The following is a 20,093-nucleotide window of genomic DNA, read 5'->3' as shown; positions in this document are numbered from 1 at the left end:
TCTTACCTTGTTCTTATCCAGTCACGTTTGTTTCTCTGTAATCTGGCATTGTTTCATTATTGGACCTTGAAAAGATGAATGTGTCTAGAGATGGCAAGCATAATCGGTACTTTTGCATCAGGCATCATCTAATATCCTCTGCTAAAAGCAAAGTTCCAAAAAGAGTTGAAGAAAAGAACATGAACAAAAACAACCTTTTCCTGTCTTCCTTTACATTTAAAGAAAACAAAAAGCATGTTTGGTGATGGTTTGATTTTTTAAAACCTGAGACTATGTTTTCACAAATGCAGCTTCAGAGTAATTTCGTTGGCATTTGAATTAGTATCTGCTTAATTTGGGGGGTTAAATGGCTATTTTATAAATAGCCAACGGCTATTTTTGACAGCCCAACGGCAATATATATATATTTTTTAAATATAGCCGTTGGGACCGGGACCGGTCCGGTCCCCGGTCCCGGTCCCTGGCGGGCTAAATGGTCCCAGGCCTGGCGGGCCCAAATCATAGGACCGGCCCACGAGACCGACATAGGCCCACTAAAACACGGCCAATCGGTCCTGGCCTGTTTAGCCCGTTTGGCCCGCGGTCCCGGGCCAGTCCCGGGCCACTTGCCACCCTTAATGAGAACTAGAAATAATAATATATTGCTTTGTGATGCGTGTTACAGTGTTTTGAATGAATTATTAGACCCCCTTTATATAGTAGAGGAGTCATATTCTAGGTACATTTCTATAAAAAGGTAAAAAATTCTTGATTTGCTGATTACCGGTTCCTTGCTGACACGTGCCGAGATTCTCGCCGATATCCGTCCGGTCGCGGATATTTCGGTCTTTTGTTAGTTATCCTCGAGCTCGTTCGAGGCTAAGGTCGACACCGGACTCAATTTTTCTCGAAGGCAGGTTTTCCGACCTTGGGTTCTAGCTCGGTGAGACTCGAGGTCGATCTTTAATTTGTGGTCGCCATGTTCCAAACCTAATCTACCGAGTTGAAGTCGAGCTCGACTTCGACCGTATACGATAATCCCCTCGTTTTTCGGAGAATAATCGATGAGAAATGATACGAGCCTCTGATATCTTTCCTCGGTATTCCTCGTCAGAAACGACAAATTGAATGAAATGTCTCGTCAGTCACATCTTCATGGCATTAAATGCTTGTCAGTCGCTGGTCAGCCACTTACGGCTCTGAACCGTCGTTTGGAAACTATAAATATCCCCTTTTTCATTCATTCAAACTTTTTACATCTAAATCTTCTCTACTCCTGTTTCTTAGAAATTTCAACACTTTTCCAGTATTAAATCTTTGGCTATTCTGAAATCTTTTCACAAGAACTTCAGATTTGTTTTTACTATCAAACTTAATCTTTAAATTTCCTCTCTTTCCTTCACCTATCAAAGAAATGGCGAAGACTTCAAAGTTTGTTCCCCAAAAAGAAACTCCCTCCGCCTCGCGACCGGCTATAGAGGAAAACGTTTCATCTGCTGCTACTGAGGAACCGACATCGGAACCTCCTCTGAAGATGTTCGTTCCTACGGGGTGCCCAACTGGTGCCGATTTCAAGGTCGAGAAAACTTCCTCGGTACCGGATCGGTGTGAACCGGTCTCGAGATATATATGCTCGGTCATCGACAGCTTCCTCTCCAAGGTCAAGGAAGATTGCAACTGGGCTGATAAGCACATGGTGGTTCCTTCGCCCCGAGGAAGCGATTACTACCCACGTGGAGGACTTTTTTTAGTGTTTACACTTATCCCTTCACGTTGGGCCCCTTGGATCCGGTCATCATCCCCTTATGTAAGAGGTACGAGGTTACCCTCGGTCAAATTCATCCCTCTTTCTAGAGGATAGTAATTCTCCTACGTTTCTTCATAAACAAAATCGAAGGGTGTCCTTTCACCATCAATCATCTTATGCGTCTGTACAGTCCCCGACTCTATCGAGAGAGACTAATAAAACTTGACCGTCAGGCTAGTAAGCCTCCATTCTCGAGCATCGATTTATCCCGGCCGAGGATATGCCATTTCCCGAAAAATGGAACATGAAACGTAAGTATACCTTGCCTTCAAGATTTCATTTATCGCTTTTCCTTTTTCTACCCTTCTTATCGATATTTCGTGGTAGTGCAGTTGTTGTTCGGATACCAGATGCAGTTCCTCGACTCAAGGAGTGGGTCAAGGACATCGTGTCCCATAAACCATATTCCGAGCGCGCATGGCGCGAACTTTCAAAGGGTTGGTGGGAGGTCCGTGCTCACGGTAAGCTTTCGCTCTCGACTGAACAACACTTATGTTTCCTCCGTTCTGTCGAGCCCTTACTTCTTTTCCTTTTCTTTACAGGTCTTCCCAAGGACGTTGCAATGAGGTCCCCATCTGGTGATAAAGATATCCTCCCTGAACCTTCTACTTCGAGGCAGGATAAAGAGAAGAAAAGAAAATGGGCTCTAAGTTCTCCGAGCTCCGAGAAGAAGAAATCGAGGAGGAGGCTGGTGCGCAAATCCAACGAAAGTAACAGTGCCTGAGAGCTCCCATCAGACTCACTCCATCAGTTAAGGGATGAGTCCAAAGAAGAAGAAGAAGAAGAAGAAGAAGAAGAAAAAGAAGCTTCTGAACTGGTGGCCCGCGTGCTACCGCAGTTCGAGGGACGAGAGGGCCCCGAATCAGAGAGGGGCGACACTGAATCACCCCGAACCAGGGGGGTTGGTAGAGAGGCAGTGGCCGAGGCCTCGGAACCAGAGAAGGGCGAGGTCATTTTGCCTCAAGTTAGGGAGGCCGATAAGGAGGCCGCGGCCGGTGCTTCTCGGGCAGAGGACAATGCCCCGAAGGACGCACTTAGAGTGATAGATCTCTATGAGTCGCCTTTTTTTACCGACTCTATGATCAACGAGGCCCAAACGCTGAAAGGTCACCTCGGCGAATGGCCCCAAGGGGTAGCAAACTTTAACAACTTCTTTGATGGCTTAGATTCTACCGCCTTGGAGGACGTCACCGGGTTTGGGCGACTTACCGGTACCAAAGAAGAGACCATTTTCGGGAGCCAGCGGTCCTTCTACAAGTTCGAGACTAGTAAACCGGTTCCCAACTCCGAGTGTAGATCCTGACCAAAAGCGGTCGATTATCATGTCCATTCCGGAGGATGCCCAGATTCTCTCTACCCCCGTAGGGGTTGCTAGTTATCTTCGGTGCCTAGTGACCGAAGAGGATAAATCTAAGATGGACGAGGTGGAAGCGCCTTGCCTTTTCAACGAAGCACAACATGCGTTAAATCAGGTAATTTTGAATGCCTTTTTATTACGTACTTAGGTTAATTTGCAAACAATCGTAACTCTTTTCTTTGTACTTGTAGGCCTCAGTGCTTCATCACAAGACTTTTCTCTGATATCGAGAAGAGTTAAATCATCATAAGGTCGAGACTCGAAAGCTCACAGAGAAGAGGGATGCTTACAAGCTTCTCAGTGAGAAACTCCAGACCAAGCTAGAAGCGGTTCGGAAGGAGCATGCCGACCTGTCGAGCAGGTAAGAAGATTATTTGAAGTTAGTGACGATGATTCAAACACAATGACTAACATTCCGAACCCGTAGGTTCAAAAGAAACTTGACCAGATCGAGCAGCTCCAGGTGGAGGTGGACACGGTGAAAGTTGAGGCCGAAGAATGGAAAAGAAACATGGACCGCTTGGCCTCAAAAAAGGAGACTGCCCAGGCATAATTGGCTTCGGCTGAGGTCCGGCTCTGGGCTACAAAGGAAAAGGCCTCGGTACATGCCAAAAAGGTCAAGGAGCTCTAGTCTCAACTGAGCTTGGTGGTCTCCGGTCAAGAAAATCTGGCTAAGGAGCTTGAGGCGGCCAAGTCAGAGATCGATGTGGACAAGGCCGAGGCTAATAAGAAGGTGGCCCAGCACAAGGCCAATGCCGAGGAGGCTCAGGACCAAGTGAGAAATATGGTGGAGCATACGAAATGGCAATCTCGAAGGGAGGCCCTCGAGGGAGTTCATGCCTGAAGTTTTGACTTGTTGGCTGAAATCGAGAATGCCAAGGTATTCGAAGCCAAGGACAGGAAGTTGTCTTATCCCGAGGAGGGAGATTCCGATGGATCTGAAGATTCGGGTGAGTCCGAAGGTGGCGGAGACCCCGAAGCTGATGATGCGGCTCCCGGGAAAGATTAGGCGGCTTCTGTTTGACATTGTTTTTTTTTTCTTCTTTGCATTTTGTACTTTTTGCCAAGGCTTGTTGTGACTTTGTAAAGATTATATATATAACACATATTTTTCAATAATTCTTTGAGTTTTTCCTTTCTCTTTACGTTTTGCAAAGATTGAAATGCCTTAGCATTAAATAGTTAGATCTTGTTTGGGGTTTTGAACAAGCCTTGCCTTTGATTATTCTTAAGGCGATGCAGGAATTTTCGGTATGACCGAAAAAAAATTCCCAAAGTACTTATAATCCCTTATATTATAATTTTGCCAAAGGTACCTTTTGTTACGGGTTTCGGACGTCTACGGACCTTTTTTAATATAATCGTAGTCTTTTCGAATTCGGGCAATGCCAAATAAGCTTTGCGCTCTCGGGTTTCGTTATCCCGGCACGGCCATAGCCTTTTAATTCGGGCAGTGCCAAATAAGCTTTGTGCCCTCGGGTTTTGTTATCCCGGAATGGTCGTAGCCTTTTAGTTCGAACAATGCCAAATAAGCTTATACCCCCGAGGTCTGATAGCTCAGACCGTCCGAGTTTATTTTCTGGCGGCAGTCTCCGAGTAGAATGATTGTTCGAACTCGGATGAAGGTGGCTCTTGGGCTCGATACCTTTAAGGGATCGTATGTAGGAAATTCTTCGATAAATGCAAGAAAATATTTTAAGAACAAGATGTTTATGCGCAAGGAAGAAACTTCATTTCATTTTTGTGCATAATAGTTACACATGTATATAGGCTTTGTGTCAGGGTCCAAGCAGTCTATGTGGGCACAGTTCATTTGACCGTTTGGCCCTTACAATGAATTCTATCAATCGAGACCCTTCAATCTTGAAGTCTCTTTCCATGCTAAAGTTGATATCCGAGAGTAATGCCCCTCAGTGTTCGGGATTGATCGAAGAGAGGCCTTGAATGCTGTTGTGATCATCATCACCGGCTCATAACCGGTCTTCAATTCTAAGTTAGCACGATTTACTGGTTGCCTCGTTTAAAACCTTGTCGGAAAAATCCATTTGGGACAAAACCAGTTCAAGAAAAAAAGAATGCAACGCGTGCTTTCGGACCTAAAATCTCATATTATCCCTTGTTGGTTTCCTGCAAGCGTTAGTTTAAAATGTAAATAAAATATAGAACGGGGTCATACCTTAGCAGTAATATCGCTTTAAGTGAGTTATATTCCAGTTGTTCGGTAGTTGCTCGCCGTTCATTTTTCCGAGTTTGTAGGATCCTTTTTCGGTGTATCTTGATAATTTGGTATGGTTGTAGACAATAAATTGCGTCGAGAAAATAAAATCAAGACCGAAAAATATCGCAACAATCGTAGTATTTGATTTCAAGTAATTTGAGTGTACAATCTCTATGAATCCTCTGATTCTTCTTTTCAATAGTAAATAAATTCAAGGGCTTTTGAGCTTGATCGTGAACCTATATTTGTTGTCACGAACGATGATCTTGAATTCAACTAACACGAACTTTGATTTGAACTCGTACTCCTTGAATCTTGATTTGTTCTTCGTTCTTGAGCTTGAATTTGATTTGTTGAACTTGAACTTGATTGCTTGAAGCTTGAAACTTATGGAGGAATTTGCAGCGTTTGATCCACGAGCTCTTTCTTGCTTCTTGTTATAACTTATGGTGTCTTTTCTGAGTCATGAAGACCCCTATTTATAGTTATGGGGAGTGGTGTGGCTCTGCAATTTGATTGGTCCATTTGAACTAACCAATACCATCCAGATACTTGGCACAACTCTATTGGTTGTTGATTTGACTTGGTATGCCACCCCCTCTTGACACATGGCATTATTTCATTGGCTCATTTATTTATCTTGGATCGCCACATCATTTGACACATGCCTTGATTTTATTGGCTCGTTCTTTTGACTTAGATTGCCATATCACTTGACACGAAATCTTTTCCTCAATTATAATTCGGTTGATTTATGATCACAATTGTCCTATGATCATGTCCCACTGGGCGTCCCAGAATTTGTAGACAATAATTGCGTCTAGAAAATAAAATCAAGACCGAAAAATATCGCAACAATCGTAGTATTTGATTTCAAGTAATTTGAGTGTACAATCTCTATAAATCCTCTGATTCTTCTTTTCAATAGTAAATAAATTCAAGGGCCTTTTAGCTTGATCTTGAACCTATATTTATTGTCACGAACGATGATCTTGAATTCAACTAGCACAAACTTTGATTTGAACTCGTACTCCTTGAATCTTGATTTGTTCTTCGTTCGTGAGCTTGAACTTGATTTGTTGAACTTGAACTTGATTGCTTGAAGACCCCTATTTATAGTTGTGGAAGGGAAGAGTTATGATAAGAACAAACTCTTTCCGACCAATCAGATTCAAGTTTGACAAGGCCGTATTTGATTGGCCAGAATATGTGACTTGCACACATGGCGCGGTTTCAATGGCCTTCTAATGTGACTTGGCATGCCTTGTCATTTTGACACGTGGCATGATCCTATTGGCTCTTCCGTTTGACTTGGCGTTCCACGTCATTTCACGTGTGGCACCAAACTGGGCCTGTAGGAAGATATTATCTTGGGCCTAATGAAATGGGCTCATTATTTTTGTAGCCCAATTAAGTGGGTTAGCCCAACGGATTCAGACTTCATTATTTAATCCATATATATTGGACTAATATATTTAATCTAATTCTATTGGCCCATAATATTTATTTGGACTAATATATTTAAAATAGTCCAAATTATTTTATTGAAGTTAAATTCAATAAATTTTGCATGCCTACAACGGTCCTTCCTAATTTGGCCCCAATTTTCCTTCGTTCGGCTATCGGGTGCTCAGTGTGACCTTCCTTAGTACCAAGTTCCTGGTATTGAAGTGTCGAAGGTTAGCCCTTCGATTGTAATACCTTTCGATCCGCTATTTTTGGGCGGCCAATCGGACAAGGGCGGCTTCGCGCCTTTCATCTAATAGCTCCAGGCTCGTACTCATAGCCTTGTCATTTGATTCCTTCCTTGCATATCAGAATATGATACTTGATTCTCTGACTTTGACCAGAATCAGAGCTTCGGCACCATAAACTAAAGAAAATGGGGTAGCTCTGGTACTGGACTTCGAGGTCGTACGGTATGCCCATAGAACTTTGGGCAGTATTTCCTTCCATCTTCCTTTGGCATCGATTAACCTATTTTTAAGGTTTTGGAGTATGGTTTTGTTGGTAGATTCTGCTTGTCCATTCCCACTAGGGTGGTAGAGTGTTGATAAGATCCTTTTGATCTTGTGGTCTTCAAGGAATTTGGTTACTTTATTGCCGATGAATTATTTCTCATTATCGCATACGATTTCGGCCAGCATTCTGAATCGGCATATGATGTGATCCCAAATGAAATCGATGACTTCCTTCTCTCTGACCTTCTCGTACGCCTAGGCTTCCACCCATTTAGAAAAATAGTCAGTCATAAACAATATAAATTCAGCCTTACCGAGTGCCCATGGGAGGGGGCCAACGATGTCCATTCCCCACTTCATGAACTACCATGGCGACAAAACCGAATGCAGCAGCTCCCCGGGTTGATGAATCATCAAAGCGTGTCTTTGGCATTCATCTCATTTTCGAACAAACTCCTTTGCATCTTTTTCCATGTCGATCCAGTAGTAACCGGCTCTGACTATTTTTCGGACCAGCGATTCAGCGCCCGAGTGATTTCCACAAGTACCTTCGTGGATTTCTCTCAAAACATACTCAGTCACGCTCGAGTCAAAAACGCTTTTATCGATACCGGAATAGAATGACAAAATAATGAGAACTAGAAATAATAATATATTGCTTTGTGATGCGTGTTACAGTATTTTGAATGAATTGTCAAACCCCCTTTATATAGTAGAGGAGTCTTATTCTAGGTACATTTCTATAAAAGGTAAAAATCTTTTGATTTGTTGATTACCGGTTCCTTGCTGACACGCGCCGAGATTCTCGCAGTAATATCTATCCGGTCGCGGATATTTCGATCTTCTGTTAGTTATCCCCGAGCTCGTTCGAGGCTAAGATCGACACTAGACTCAATTTTCCTCGAAGGCAGGTTTTTCCGACCTCGTGTTCTAACTTGGTGAGACTCGAGGTCGATCTTCAATCCGTGGTCGCCATGTTCCAAACCTAATCTATCGAGTTGAAATCGAGCTCGACTTTCGACCGTATACACATAGTTAGCCCAGTTGGCTACCTGATCTTCTTACCTTGTTGGTAGGAAATCAATTCACCACCTTGTTCGAATTGCTGGTTCGAATCGAGAATGGCTCCAGGCTATATGGTAAGGTCGGAGCAATGATTGATTCAGTGAGAAAAACAGGTATATTCTTCTTGGGCTTGTTTAATTTAGTTACCATAATGTCATTGGATGAATTGCAGAATAGTTAGACCGAGGCGGAGCCATAATTTGAACTTATAGGTTCAAGATTCTAGGCTTGTTAAGTTAGATCAGATCGAGACATGACTGTTGCTCCACGGTTATATAAATTCCAACCCCTCCTACTCACTCAAGAATACCATAGCGTGTAAGGGAATAAGAGGGTACATATGTGGGCATAATTAATCACTCTCTATCCTGCAATCGAACATATTTTGAGGAAGCCGATCAGCCGATCATGAATGTCACAGGTGTAGGAAAAGCTAAGATAGCACAGGAGCATATGGATCTGTTTTATTAAAATACAGGAACCTTTTCTCTTGTTCTATGTACAACTACAACGTAACCGGTTTATCTGTTATTATTGGCCTTGTATCACTTAGTTTTTGGAATTCGCTAACAAGTATACAATCACAAACTATTGCGTAATTCTGTCTAATGAATTTATAATCAAATTCTGTCACCATACTGTCGTACATAGCCAACAACTGTACCACAAGTTTTGTATACCTATGCCTTCTACCACCGCAAAATGTTCTTTGATTTCCTTCTGTTACGACCCAAAAACCTAATCTGTCGTGATGGCGCCTATCGTGGAACTAGGCAAGCCGACTCATTTTCAAACAAACCGATATTTTCCTTTCAAAGATAATTTAAATACTATTTAACAAATCAAAGAAAAACAGAAGTGCGGAAAAAAAAAGTCCGACATTGGGGTGTCACTAGTCATGAGCATCTACTACAAACTATCTAACAATATCAAGGCTAACTCAGCCTGGAAAGTAACTAAATACAACTAGAGGAAGATAAGAGGGAAAAGAGCAGGAGCTGCGATCTCCCAACAGCTACCTTGCTATCTCCAAGAAAATCTACAACCAGCACACTCAATAACCGCTACCGTGTCCAGGTACACCTGAATTTGCACATAAGGTACAGGGAGTAACGTGAGTATGCCAACTCAGTAAGTAACAACAATAAATAAAGACTGAGCAGTAATGACGAGCAATAAAGCATATAACATTCTTATCGGGAAATCTCAGTAAAATACCACAGGCTTTTAAAATCAGGATTTGAATCAAAACATCTCGTTTAATCCAATTCCAGTAAAAATCATTTAAAGATATTTTTCAACAGTTTTCAGACAGAGAAAAAATGTAAAGGTGAGCAAAAATGATGAAATCATAAACAGTCCCTCGGGCAAAACATCACTCATATACAGCCCCTCGGGCAAAACATCACTCAAATACAGCCCCTCGGGCAAACCTCACAGTCACTAGTGCCACTCGGGCATACCTCACAATAACTCTTACCACTCGGGCATACCTCACAATCACTCATACCTCCCACTCACTCAGCACTTGGCACCCAGCACTCGCACTCAGTAGGTACATGCGCTCACTGGGGGTGTGTACAGACTCCGGAGGGGCTCCTTCAGCCCAAGCGCTATAATCTGCATGGACAACTCACGTGCTGCACAGACGACTCACGTGCCATAATAATAAAGTATGTTGCAGGCGGGCAGCCCCGATCCACACTCATCCTCACAAATCAGGCCCTCGGCCTCACTCAGTCATAAACCTCTCAAGCCACTCGGGTATTTCAATTAAATAGGGCATTCAACCCAAAATATTTATATGCATCAAAATAGAGTCGTAAAACTGAGTTATGCGGTAAACAAGTATAAACATGACTGAGTATAGATTTTCAATCGAAAATAATGAGAGGATGGTAAGAAACAGTCCCTAAGGGTCCAAACAGCATTGGTGCAAGGCCCAAAAATGGCATTCAGCCCAATTTACAGAAATTCCTTCTAAAACATATAAGTATCATATGGTTTCAACAAAGTATGAAACTTTACAGTTGCTACGGGACGGACCAAGTCACAAATCTCCAACAGTGCACGCTCACACGCCCGTCACCTAGCATGTGCATCACCTCAAAGTAGTAAATGATACGAAATCTGGGGTTTCATACCCTCAGGATTAGATTTACAATCGTTACTTACCTCAAGCCGTGGAATTCTTATTCTACAATGTCCTTTCCTCGTGAATTGGTCTCCAAACGCCTCGAATCTAGTCATAAATAATTCGTTTCAGTCAATAAAATTCATTGGAATTAATCCCATAAGAAAATAATAATTTTTCATAAAAAAACCGAAAATTAGCTCAAATATCGCCCGTGGGGCCCACGCCTCGGAACTTGACAAAAGTTACAAAATTCGAAAGCCCATTCAACCACGAGTCTAACCATACCAATTTTACCGAAATTCAACCCCAACTCGACCCTCAAATCTTCAATTTAAACCAAAAGGGTTTTCAAATTTTTCCAACTCAATTCACCAATTAATGATAAAAACAACCATGGATTCGGGTAATTTAACCAATATTGAGTTAAGAACACTTACCCCGTCGTTTTTTTCTGAAAATCACCCAAAATCGCCTTAAATCCGAGCTCCAAATCGTCAAAACCTGAAAATGGGACTTACTCACTGCCCAGACTTTTCTTCTTCGCGAATGCGGTCAGTGCCTCGCGTTCGTGAAGCACAACATAACTCCCGTCCAAATTCCTCCTTCGCGAACGCGACATCACCCTCGCGTTTGCGAAGCACAAAATGCCTCTGCATCAATGCCTTCTACGCGAATGCGTCCAACCCATCGCGAGCGCGATGCTTCGTATCCCCCTCACTATGCGAATGCGACACCTCCTACGCGAACGCGTAGACCAATTGCCTGGTGTCCTCGGCTGCTTCCTCTCTCCTTCGCGAACGCGTAACACCCCTCGCGTTCGCGATACACACCCAGTCCACCCTTCGTGAACGCGTTCTTCTCTTTGCGAACGCGAAGAGCAAATATTTCTAGCCTCTCAGTTCCATTTCGCGAACGCGATGAAGGAAACCAGATGGTGCATCAGAAAAATTCCAGCAGAGTTCCAAGTCCAAAATTCAATCCGTTAACTATCTGAAACTCACCTGAGCCCCTCGGGACCTCAACCAAATATACCAAGAAGTCCTAAAACATCATACGGACTTAGTCGAACCCTCAAATCACCTCAAACAATGCTAAAACCAAGAATTACACCCCAATTCAAGCCTAATGAACTTTGAAAATTTTAATTTCTACAAACAACTCCGGAACCTATCAAATCACGTCCGATTGACCTCAAATTTTGCACACAAGTCATAAATGACATAACAGAGGTATTTCAATTTTCAGAATCGGATTCCGACCCCGATATCAAAAAGTCAACCTCCCGATCAAACTTCTCAAAAATTAAACTTTCGGCATTTCAAGCCTAATTCCTCTACGGACCTCCAAATAATATTCCGGACACCCTCCTAAGCCCAAAATCACCATACGGAGCTATTGGAATTATCAAAATTCGAATCCGAGATCGTTTACACATAGGTCCATATCATGTCCACTTTTCTTAGTCAATTTTTCAATTATGAGACTAAGTGTCTCATTTCACTCCGAGTTCCTCCCGGACCCGAACCAACTAACCGATATAACATAATATAGCTGAATAACACAAAAAAAAGTAGAAATGGGGAAAACGGGGCTATCACTCTCGAAACGAATGGTCAGGTCGTTACATCCTCCCCCTCTTAAACATCCGTTCGTCCTCGAGCGGGTCTAGAAACATACCTGGAGTCTCGAATAGGCGTGGATATCTGCTCTGAATCTCCCGCTCGGTCTCCCAGGTGGCCTCTTCCATAGGCTGACCTCTCCACTGCACCTTCACTGAAGCTATATCCTTTGACCTCAACCTTCGAACCTGCCGATCCAAAATAGCCACCGGCTCCACATCATAAGTCATATCACCCTCCAAATGAACCGTGCTGAAATCCAAAACATGGGACGGATCTCCAATATACTTCCGGAGCCTGGAAACATGAAACACTGGATTCACACTAGACAAGCTGGGTGGCAAGGCAAGCTTATAAGTCATCTCCCCAATCCTCTGAAGCACCTCAAAAGGCCTAATGAACCGGGGGCTCAACTTTCCCCTCTTCCCAAACCTCATAACACCCTTCATGGGTGATATCTTCAGCAAAACCTTCTCCCCAACCATAAAAGACACATCACGGACCTTCCTATCTGCGTAGCTCTTCTGCCTAGACTGCGCCATGCGAAGCCGCTCTTGAATCAATTTCACCTTATCTAATGCATCCTGGACCAAGTCTGTACCTAAGAGCCTTGCCTTACCCGGCCCAAACCATCCAACCGGAGATCTACACCTCCTCCCATACAAAGCCTCGTACGGAGCCATCTGAATACTCGACTGATAACTGTTGTTATATGCAAACTCTGCGAGTGACAGAAACTGGTCCCATGAACCCCCAAAGTCAATGACACAAGCACGCAACATGTCCTCCAATATCTGAATAGTGCGTTCGGACTGCCCGTCCGTCTGAGGGTGAAAAGTTGTGCTCAACTCAACCTGAGTACCCAACTCTCGCTGGACGGCCCTCCAAAATTGTGATGTAAACTGAGTACCCCTATCTGAAATGATGGAAACTGGGACACCATGCAGGCGAACGATCTCTCGGATGTAAATCTCAGCCAACCGCTCTGAAGAGTAAGAAGTACCAACTAGAATGAAGTGCGCGGACTTGGTCAGCCGATCCACAATAACCCAAATAGCATCGAACTTCCTCAAAGTCCGTGGTAGCCCAACTACAAAGTCCATGGTGATCCGCTCCCACTTCCATTCTGGGATCTCTCATCTCTGAAGCAAGTCACCCGGTCTCTGATGCTCATACTTAACCTGCTGACAGTTGAGGCACTGAGCCATAAACCCAACTATATCCTTCTTCATCCGCCTCCACTAATAGTGCTGCCTCAAATCCTGGTACATCTTCGCGGCACCCGGATGGATGGAATACCGCGAGCTGTGGGCCTCCTCAAGAATCAACTCTCAAAGCCCATCTACATTAGGCACACATATCCGGCCCTGCTTTCTCAGCATGCCGTTATCACTAATAGTCACATCCCTAGCATCACCTCTCCGAACCCTGTCCTGAAGAACGAGCAAGTGGGGGTCATCATACTGACGCTCCGAGATACGGTCATAAAGAGAAGACCTGGAGACCACATAAGCCAATACCCGACTAGGCTCCGAAATATCCAATCTGACAAGCTAGCCCGCTAAGGCCTGAACATTCAATGCTAAAGGTCTTTCTGCTGCTGGAAGATATGCTAAACTCCCCAAACTCTCTTCTCGGCGACTCAAAGCATCGGCCACCACATTGACCTTCCCCAGATGGTACAAAATAGTAATATCATAGTCCTTAAGAAGCTCCAACCATCTCCGCTGACGCAAATTAAGATCCTTCTGCTTTAACAGATACTGCAGACTCCGATGATTAATATAGATCTCACAATGAACCCCATACAAATAAATCTTCAAGGCGTAAACAATGGTTGCTAACTCAAGATCATGGACAGGATAGTTCTTCTCATGGGTCTTCAACTGACGCGAGGCATAGGCAATTACCCTACCCTCTTGCATCAAAACACAACCAATGCCTATCCTCGAGGTATCACAATACACGGTGTAAGAACCTGAAGCTGATGGCAGAACTAACACTGAAGTTGTGGTCAAAGCAGTCTTGAGCTTTTGAAAGCTCTCCTCACACTCATCCGACCACCTGAATGGAGCACCCTTTTGGGTCAATTTGGTCAAGGATGATGCAATAGATGAAAATCCCTCCACAAAGCGACGGTAGTAACTCGCCAAACCAATAAAGCTCCAAATCTCCGTGGCTGAGGACGGTCTGAGCCAACTCTGTACCGCCTCTATCTTCTTCGGATCCACCTGAATGCCCTCACTAGACACCACGTGCCCCAAGAATGCTACTGAACTGAGCCAAAACTCACATTTGGAGAACTTTGCATAAAGTTTCTCCTCCCTCAATATCTGCAATACAACCCTCAAATGCTGAGCGTGCTCCTCCTGGCTACGAGAGTACACCAGGATGTCGTCAATGAATACAACGACGAATGAGTCCAAATAGGGCTGGAATACACTGTTCATCAAATGCATGAACGTTGCTGGGGCATTGGTCAACCCAAAAGACATCACCAAGAACTCATAATGGCCATATCGGGCCCTGAAAGCTGTCTTGAGAATATCTGAATCCTGAATCTTCAGCTGGTGATAACCGGACCTCAAATCAATCTTGGAGAACACCCTCGCCCCCTGAAGATGGTCGAATAAATCATCAATACGAGGCAAAGGATACTTGTTCTTGACTGTGACCTTGTTCAACTGCCTGTAATCAATACACATTCTCATGGAACCATTCTTCTTTTTCACAAATAGAACCGATGCACCCCAATAATTTGATATAACTATTTTTTAGAAATTATGAGAAATAATTTAAGAGGGTGGGAGTACTAAGATTGTACTCGGTCATTCTTTGTTTTCTTTTTGTCTCCGAGTGGATGGATTTGGACAATGCCTTACTAAATTCTATCTCCTACTCCTCCTCATTTTGACTTTCTTATTAATTGGCTGCTGCGAAAACGCCATGCTATCGCCTTTGAAAAATGTAGAAAGATATACTCTCGAAAATGACAAATTGAACAATCCCCAACTCAATTATTTTCATAATAAAAAGAATGAGTTTCATGCCAATAATTGACCTCAGCCAACAGTTTAGAATGAACAGTGTAATTCATTCTGCACCCCAATAATATCTCCAACTGGTTTACTTACTCATGTACTCCAATGGCTTTAATTATTTCAGGCTTGTTTTACTTCTGCATATTTGTTTTGGTTGTATGTTTTACTCACCCAATTGTGTGTATTAGCAGACCTCAAGCTGCCCTTTTCGTGTTCGGCGATTCACTGTTTGATCCTGGGAATAATAACTACATCAATACCACCACTGAATTCCAAGCAAATTGGCGGCCATATGGAGAATCATTCTTCAACTACCCTACCGGCAGGTTCAGCGATGGACGCCTTATCCCTGATTTTATTGGTAAATATTTTTATATGGCGTTTTTTGGTCAATTATTTGAAAAGTCTTTTGAACAAATATTCTGTGAGTGTTTTAATCGAAAATAACTTTCAGCCAATTATGGAAACAGCCTAACTTCCACAAAGTGCTAATTGGTCAAATTAATTAACTTTGCATCAAATAACCTAATTTGCGCAAATGACTAGTTAATCAATTATGTTTCAATCCTAAAATAGTTGGCGTAAACATATAGATCGTGTGTTTCCATTCAGTTCGTATTTCTGTTTAAACTGCTGTGATTTTGCTTTCCTTGAGCCAAGGGTCTAACAGAAACAACATCTCTGCCTACTTAAGGTAGGGGTAAGGTCTGTGTACACACTACATTTTCCAGACCTACTTGTGAGATTACACTGGGTATGTTACGTTGTTGTTGTTGTGTATAAATTCAGTTCTCACATTGGTACAGGAAATGAGTTGCTATTTTCTTATCAGGTTTGTGATCAACTATGTTATGCGAAAGGAAGTTAAGTGACTTTCCACATATAAACGGGAGATCCACTCTTTAGATAGATATTCTATAGTCATCTTAAAAACTTTGATTGCAATGTGCCTACAAGAATTTTTGCTACGGGCACATGAGGTGATGAAACTTTGATTTTTGATTGTATTTGCAGCTGAATTTGCTAATTTGCCATTGATTCCATCATATTTTCACATTGGCAAACAACACTTTGTTCATGGGGTGAACTTTGCATCAGGCGCTGCTGGTTGCTTGGCCGAAACCCATCGTGGTTTTGTAAGTGACATTTCCTTTTTGCTTTAGTTTTGTTTGTAAGTGACGATTCCTTTGAATTAGTTCTATGTAATCCATGTTTGAAATTGATAATTAAATCAATTAAGGGTGGAATTCTTTGATTTAATTGGTTTCATATAAGCTCTTATTAAAGTGAGAGAAAGAAAATCTTCCAAGGCTTTTGAAAAGTGTTTTTCATATGCTTCCTACCTATTCTTGTTGGACCATGCAGAGTGTATTGAAGAATTTTGCAGAGTTTTCAGAAAGGATTATTTGGTTAAGTATTTTGAGAAACTTTAGATTGGTGTATTTTGTTGAAAGTGCCTTCTAAAAGAAACTTCTTGAGGAACCTCATATATACTCACAGAACACTAGAATTACAACTTCCAAACTCGTCTTTGCAACTTTTTCTCAGGAATACATCTCCAGAAAACTTCACCCAAATGGTCCAAACGCAATAATAATACAAACTTTTTACCTTCCAAAAGTGTCTGTCATGTGTCAAAATATTACAAATGGACTAGTAATGGGATAAGTTTCTCTACTGATAAACGAGTAGAAGGTCTTTACTAGTCTGATCTACTAAGAGGTTCAAGTTTAAGTTTTGTCTTTCTCAATCGCACATATGGATACTTTAACAGCTTGATGGTGAAAAAGAGTTTATTCTCATTTATAAATTTAACATTCTTAGTTAATGCTTTATAAGAAATAAATTTTAATTTTCAATCACATGCCGAATTATTTCTAGTTAAAGTTTGTGTAACATTTCAAAGGTTTATACTTTGCATTCATCAAACAGGCTCAAGTCTATTTGTATAATACTCTACGTGCTATTTATGTTCAGGATAAGATTCTTACATAACTTATTTGATAAGAAGATTGTTAAATAACCATAATTCCTTCTATGTCAAATTCTGCAAGTTACTTACTATTACCAGGACTTATTTATCTCTAAAGTATTGATTCCATTTGACAGGTTATAGACCTCAAAACACAGTTGAAATATTTCAAAAATATGGTAGAACTATTGAAGAAGAAGGTGGGAACAACGGAATCCAAGAGATCCTCTCCAATGTTGTATATATTTTTAGCGCTGGCAATAATGATTATTTGGCTCCTCTCTTAACAAATTCGGCTATTCCATATCCTGAGAGAGAGTATCTTCAGATGAATATGGGCAATTTGACATCTGTTTTGAAGGTAATGATCTCATTGATTCAACCTAAATTTTTCGTCATTCTTTGGAGTTAGTTTTACATTTTTATCTATTTGAGACTCGGAAGTATTTGCTTAGTGATGAGTGTTTTCATTTTGTCGTCCATTTTAGAAAAGTGTATATATTAATGATGCAAAAGGCTTTGACCAAAGCAAATCAAAATTTGTAATTTATTTGGGATGAAATCAGATATTGTTGTTTTCTTTTTATGTGAAATAACGAGAAATTAAAACTTTTGAGTTGTAAACTCTTTTGTTTGTCAAATTTTGGTTTGTTTTTCATGTTCTAGGTTGAGTATTGGCTACCTAGAGAGTAGCTAGACTAATTCTTTGCACTTTCTTAAATTAATGCAACAGGGAATTTACAGGGAGGGAGGGAGAAAATTTGCCATGCTTAATATGGTTCCCATAGGTTGTCTCCCTTATATTAGGGCTCTTAATGCTCAAAGAGGAGTTAAGAATGGAGATTTCATAGAGGAGGTCACAAACTTGGTGAAAATGCATAATTTGGCTCTCCCAGGATATCTCAAGCAACTGGAGAAGCAATTGCCTGGATTTAAGTATACATTATTCAACTTGTTCAAAGTATTTGCAGAAAGCATTGATAATCCAACAAAATATGGTATGTTTCATCTCATCAAACTCAAAATCACGTCTCTTTAGTTTTGTTTCTATTTTCTGCAGTGTTGATTAACATAGCGAATATGGTTTTTTCTTTATCTGTCTTTTTTTATCCCATGTTTGCACTTTGTCAGAAATTTTATTGCCCTGCTCATAGAATAGAATGTGGGTCTTATATCTTAATCAGTTAAATCATATGTTGATGCAATGCGATGATACTGACAATGTAAAGGAAGTACAAAGTAAAATGTTTAATAAGAATGTTTCGTTAGTTTACTTACAATTTTGCTTTTGTTTAGGTTTTAAGACATCAAAGACCGCTTGTTGTGGGACTGGTCCATTTCGAGGGAATTACAGTTGTGGAGGTAAGAGGCAGGTAAAAAAGTACGAGCTGTGTAAAAACGTGAAAGATTACTTGTTTTTCGACTCGTTTCATCCCACTGAGCTGGCCTACCAACAATACGCCGAATTACTGTGGAATGGAGCTGCAGATGTCGTTGCACCTTACAATCTAAAATCCTTTTTTGAACTTTCAACATAACCTGATGATGGCATTGCTGGGATTGTTTCGTTAATTCATATTAAAGGAAAGAAGCAAAAAAGAATGTGAAATTTGATGCTAAAAGAGCTAGATCTCTACTTTGTTCTTCCATTCCTTTTCTCTTCAATTTACAAAGAGTCAATCTTTAGATTTGATAAAGATGACTTCATATCTCAGTCTTCATGATTGAACAAAGCTGAGAAGTTAGTTAGAATCATATACATTTCAATTGTATATGTCATTTGGATAAGGATTTGTAAAAGAAGGTCCTTCTTATTAGGGAAGTGACTGGAATTAATAAAACTTCCTCTTTTTGTCTGTGTCTCTTACGTTGTTCTTCTCCAGTCACGTTTGTTTATCTATAGTCTGGCATTGCTCCATCATTGGACCTCGAAAAGATGAATGTGTGTAGAGATGGCAAGCATAATCAGTAATTTTTGCATCAGGCATCATTTTATATCCTCTGCTAAAACCAAAGTTCCAAAAAGTGTTGAAGAAAAAGAACATGAAGTAAAACAACCCTTTCCTGCCTTCCTTTATGTTTAAAGAAAACAAAAAACATGTTTGGGTGATTGTTTGATTTCTTAAAACCTGATACTATATTTTTGCAAATGCAGCTTCAGAGTAATTCCATTGTCTGTGAAGACATTGGCGTTTGAATTAGTATCTGCTTGTCTCTGGAAACAACCCTTTTAAACCGGAAATGACCATAGCTTGAGATCTTTGATGTCTTGCTTCTCTTGTTATTTTTCTTTTTGGTTTCCCTACCGGTGTCCGGTACCCGCATTAGGTCCCGACTAATCCGGATTCGCACCGCGTAAGGCCGATTAAAGGGGAACACTCCCTACCGGATGGCTTGTTTCTCAGAATTCTTTGTCAGTAGTTTAGATTCTAGAAAGCATGCTCTTCTTGTAAATTATAAATGGGTCTCATTGTTCTGAAGTACTGCCCCATGGAGTTGTTTCACTTGAAAAAATCAGACACAAGTTTCCAAGATATTCAATAGGAAAAATGATGTTCCAGAGAACAGACTGCTGTTATGAGGTGATTTGTGAATTGACTAATTGCTGGAACTTGGCTTTAGCATACCACTGTAAAGCATCAGCCAAGTACCAAGTCCAGAGCATTTCTATTCCCATGGTGGATATATAGTCAGTGGTGGTCTGTGCAGCGATCTACTAAAGGTATGCTCATAAACACATTATCTATTTCTTAGGGTTGTTCGGTGGTGCCAAGAATGCCGGCACTTAGTTAATAATGAGAATATGTCGTTGGCCTATATCAAGGCCTACTGCCGGGATCTTTTGAAGCTTCAGTAAACCTCCTCGATGAAGCTTCAATTGATAATTTCGTTTCCTAAAGCAGAAATGGGGATTCTTGCACCAGTTAAACCAGGTAT

General features: G+C 41.5%; 1 pseudogene across 1 annotated transcript; it reads left to right on the top strand.

The window, feature by feature from the left end:
- The first annotated feature begins 15,077 nt into the window (after positions 1-15,077).
- LOC104106357 (GDSL lipase-like) lies at positions 15,078-19,018 on the top strand (annotated as a pseudogene). The gene is made up of 5 exons (XR_011408828.1): positions 15,078-15,545; positions 16,199-16,320; positions 17,294-17,517; positions 17,890-18,154; positions 18,453-19,018. The product of XR_011408828.1 is annotated as a GDSL lipase-like (transcript).
- Positions 19,019-20,093: the final 1,075 nt, after the last annotated feature.

The sequence above is a fragment of the Nicotiana tomentosiformis genome, chromosome 6 (genome assembly GCF_000390325.3).
Source record: "Nicotiana tomentosiformis chromosome 6, ASM39032v3, whole genome shotgun sequence".
NCBI classification, from domain to species: domain Eukaryota; kingdom Viridiplantae; phylum Streptophyta; class Magnoliopsida; order Solanales; family Solanaceae; genus Nicotiana; species Nicotiana tomentosiformis.
The sequence above is the reverse complement of the archived record's forward strand: the minus strand, read 5'-3'. Positions and strand labels throughout refer to the sequence as shown.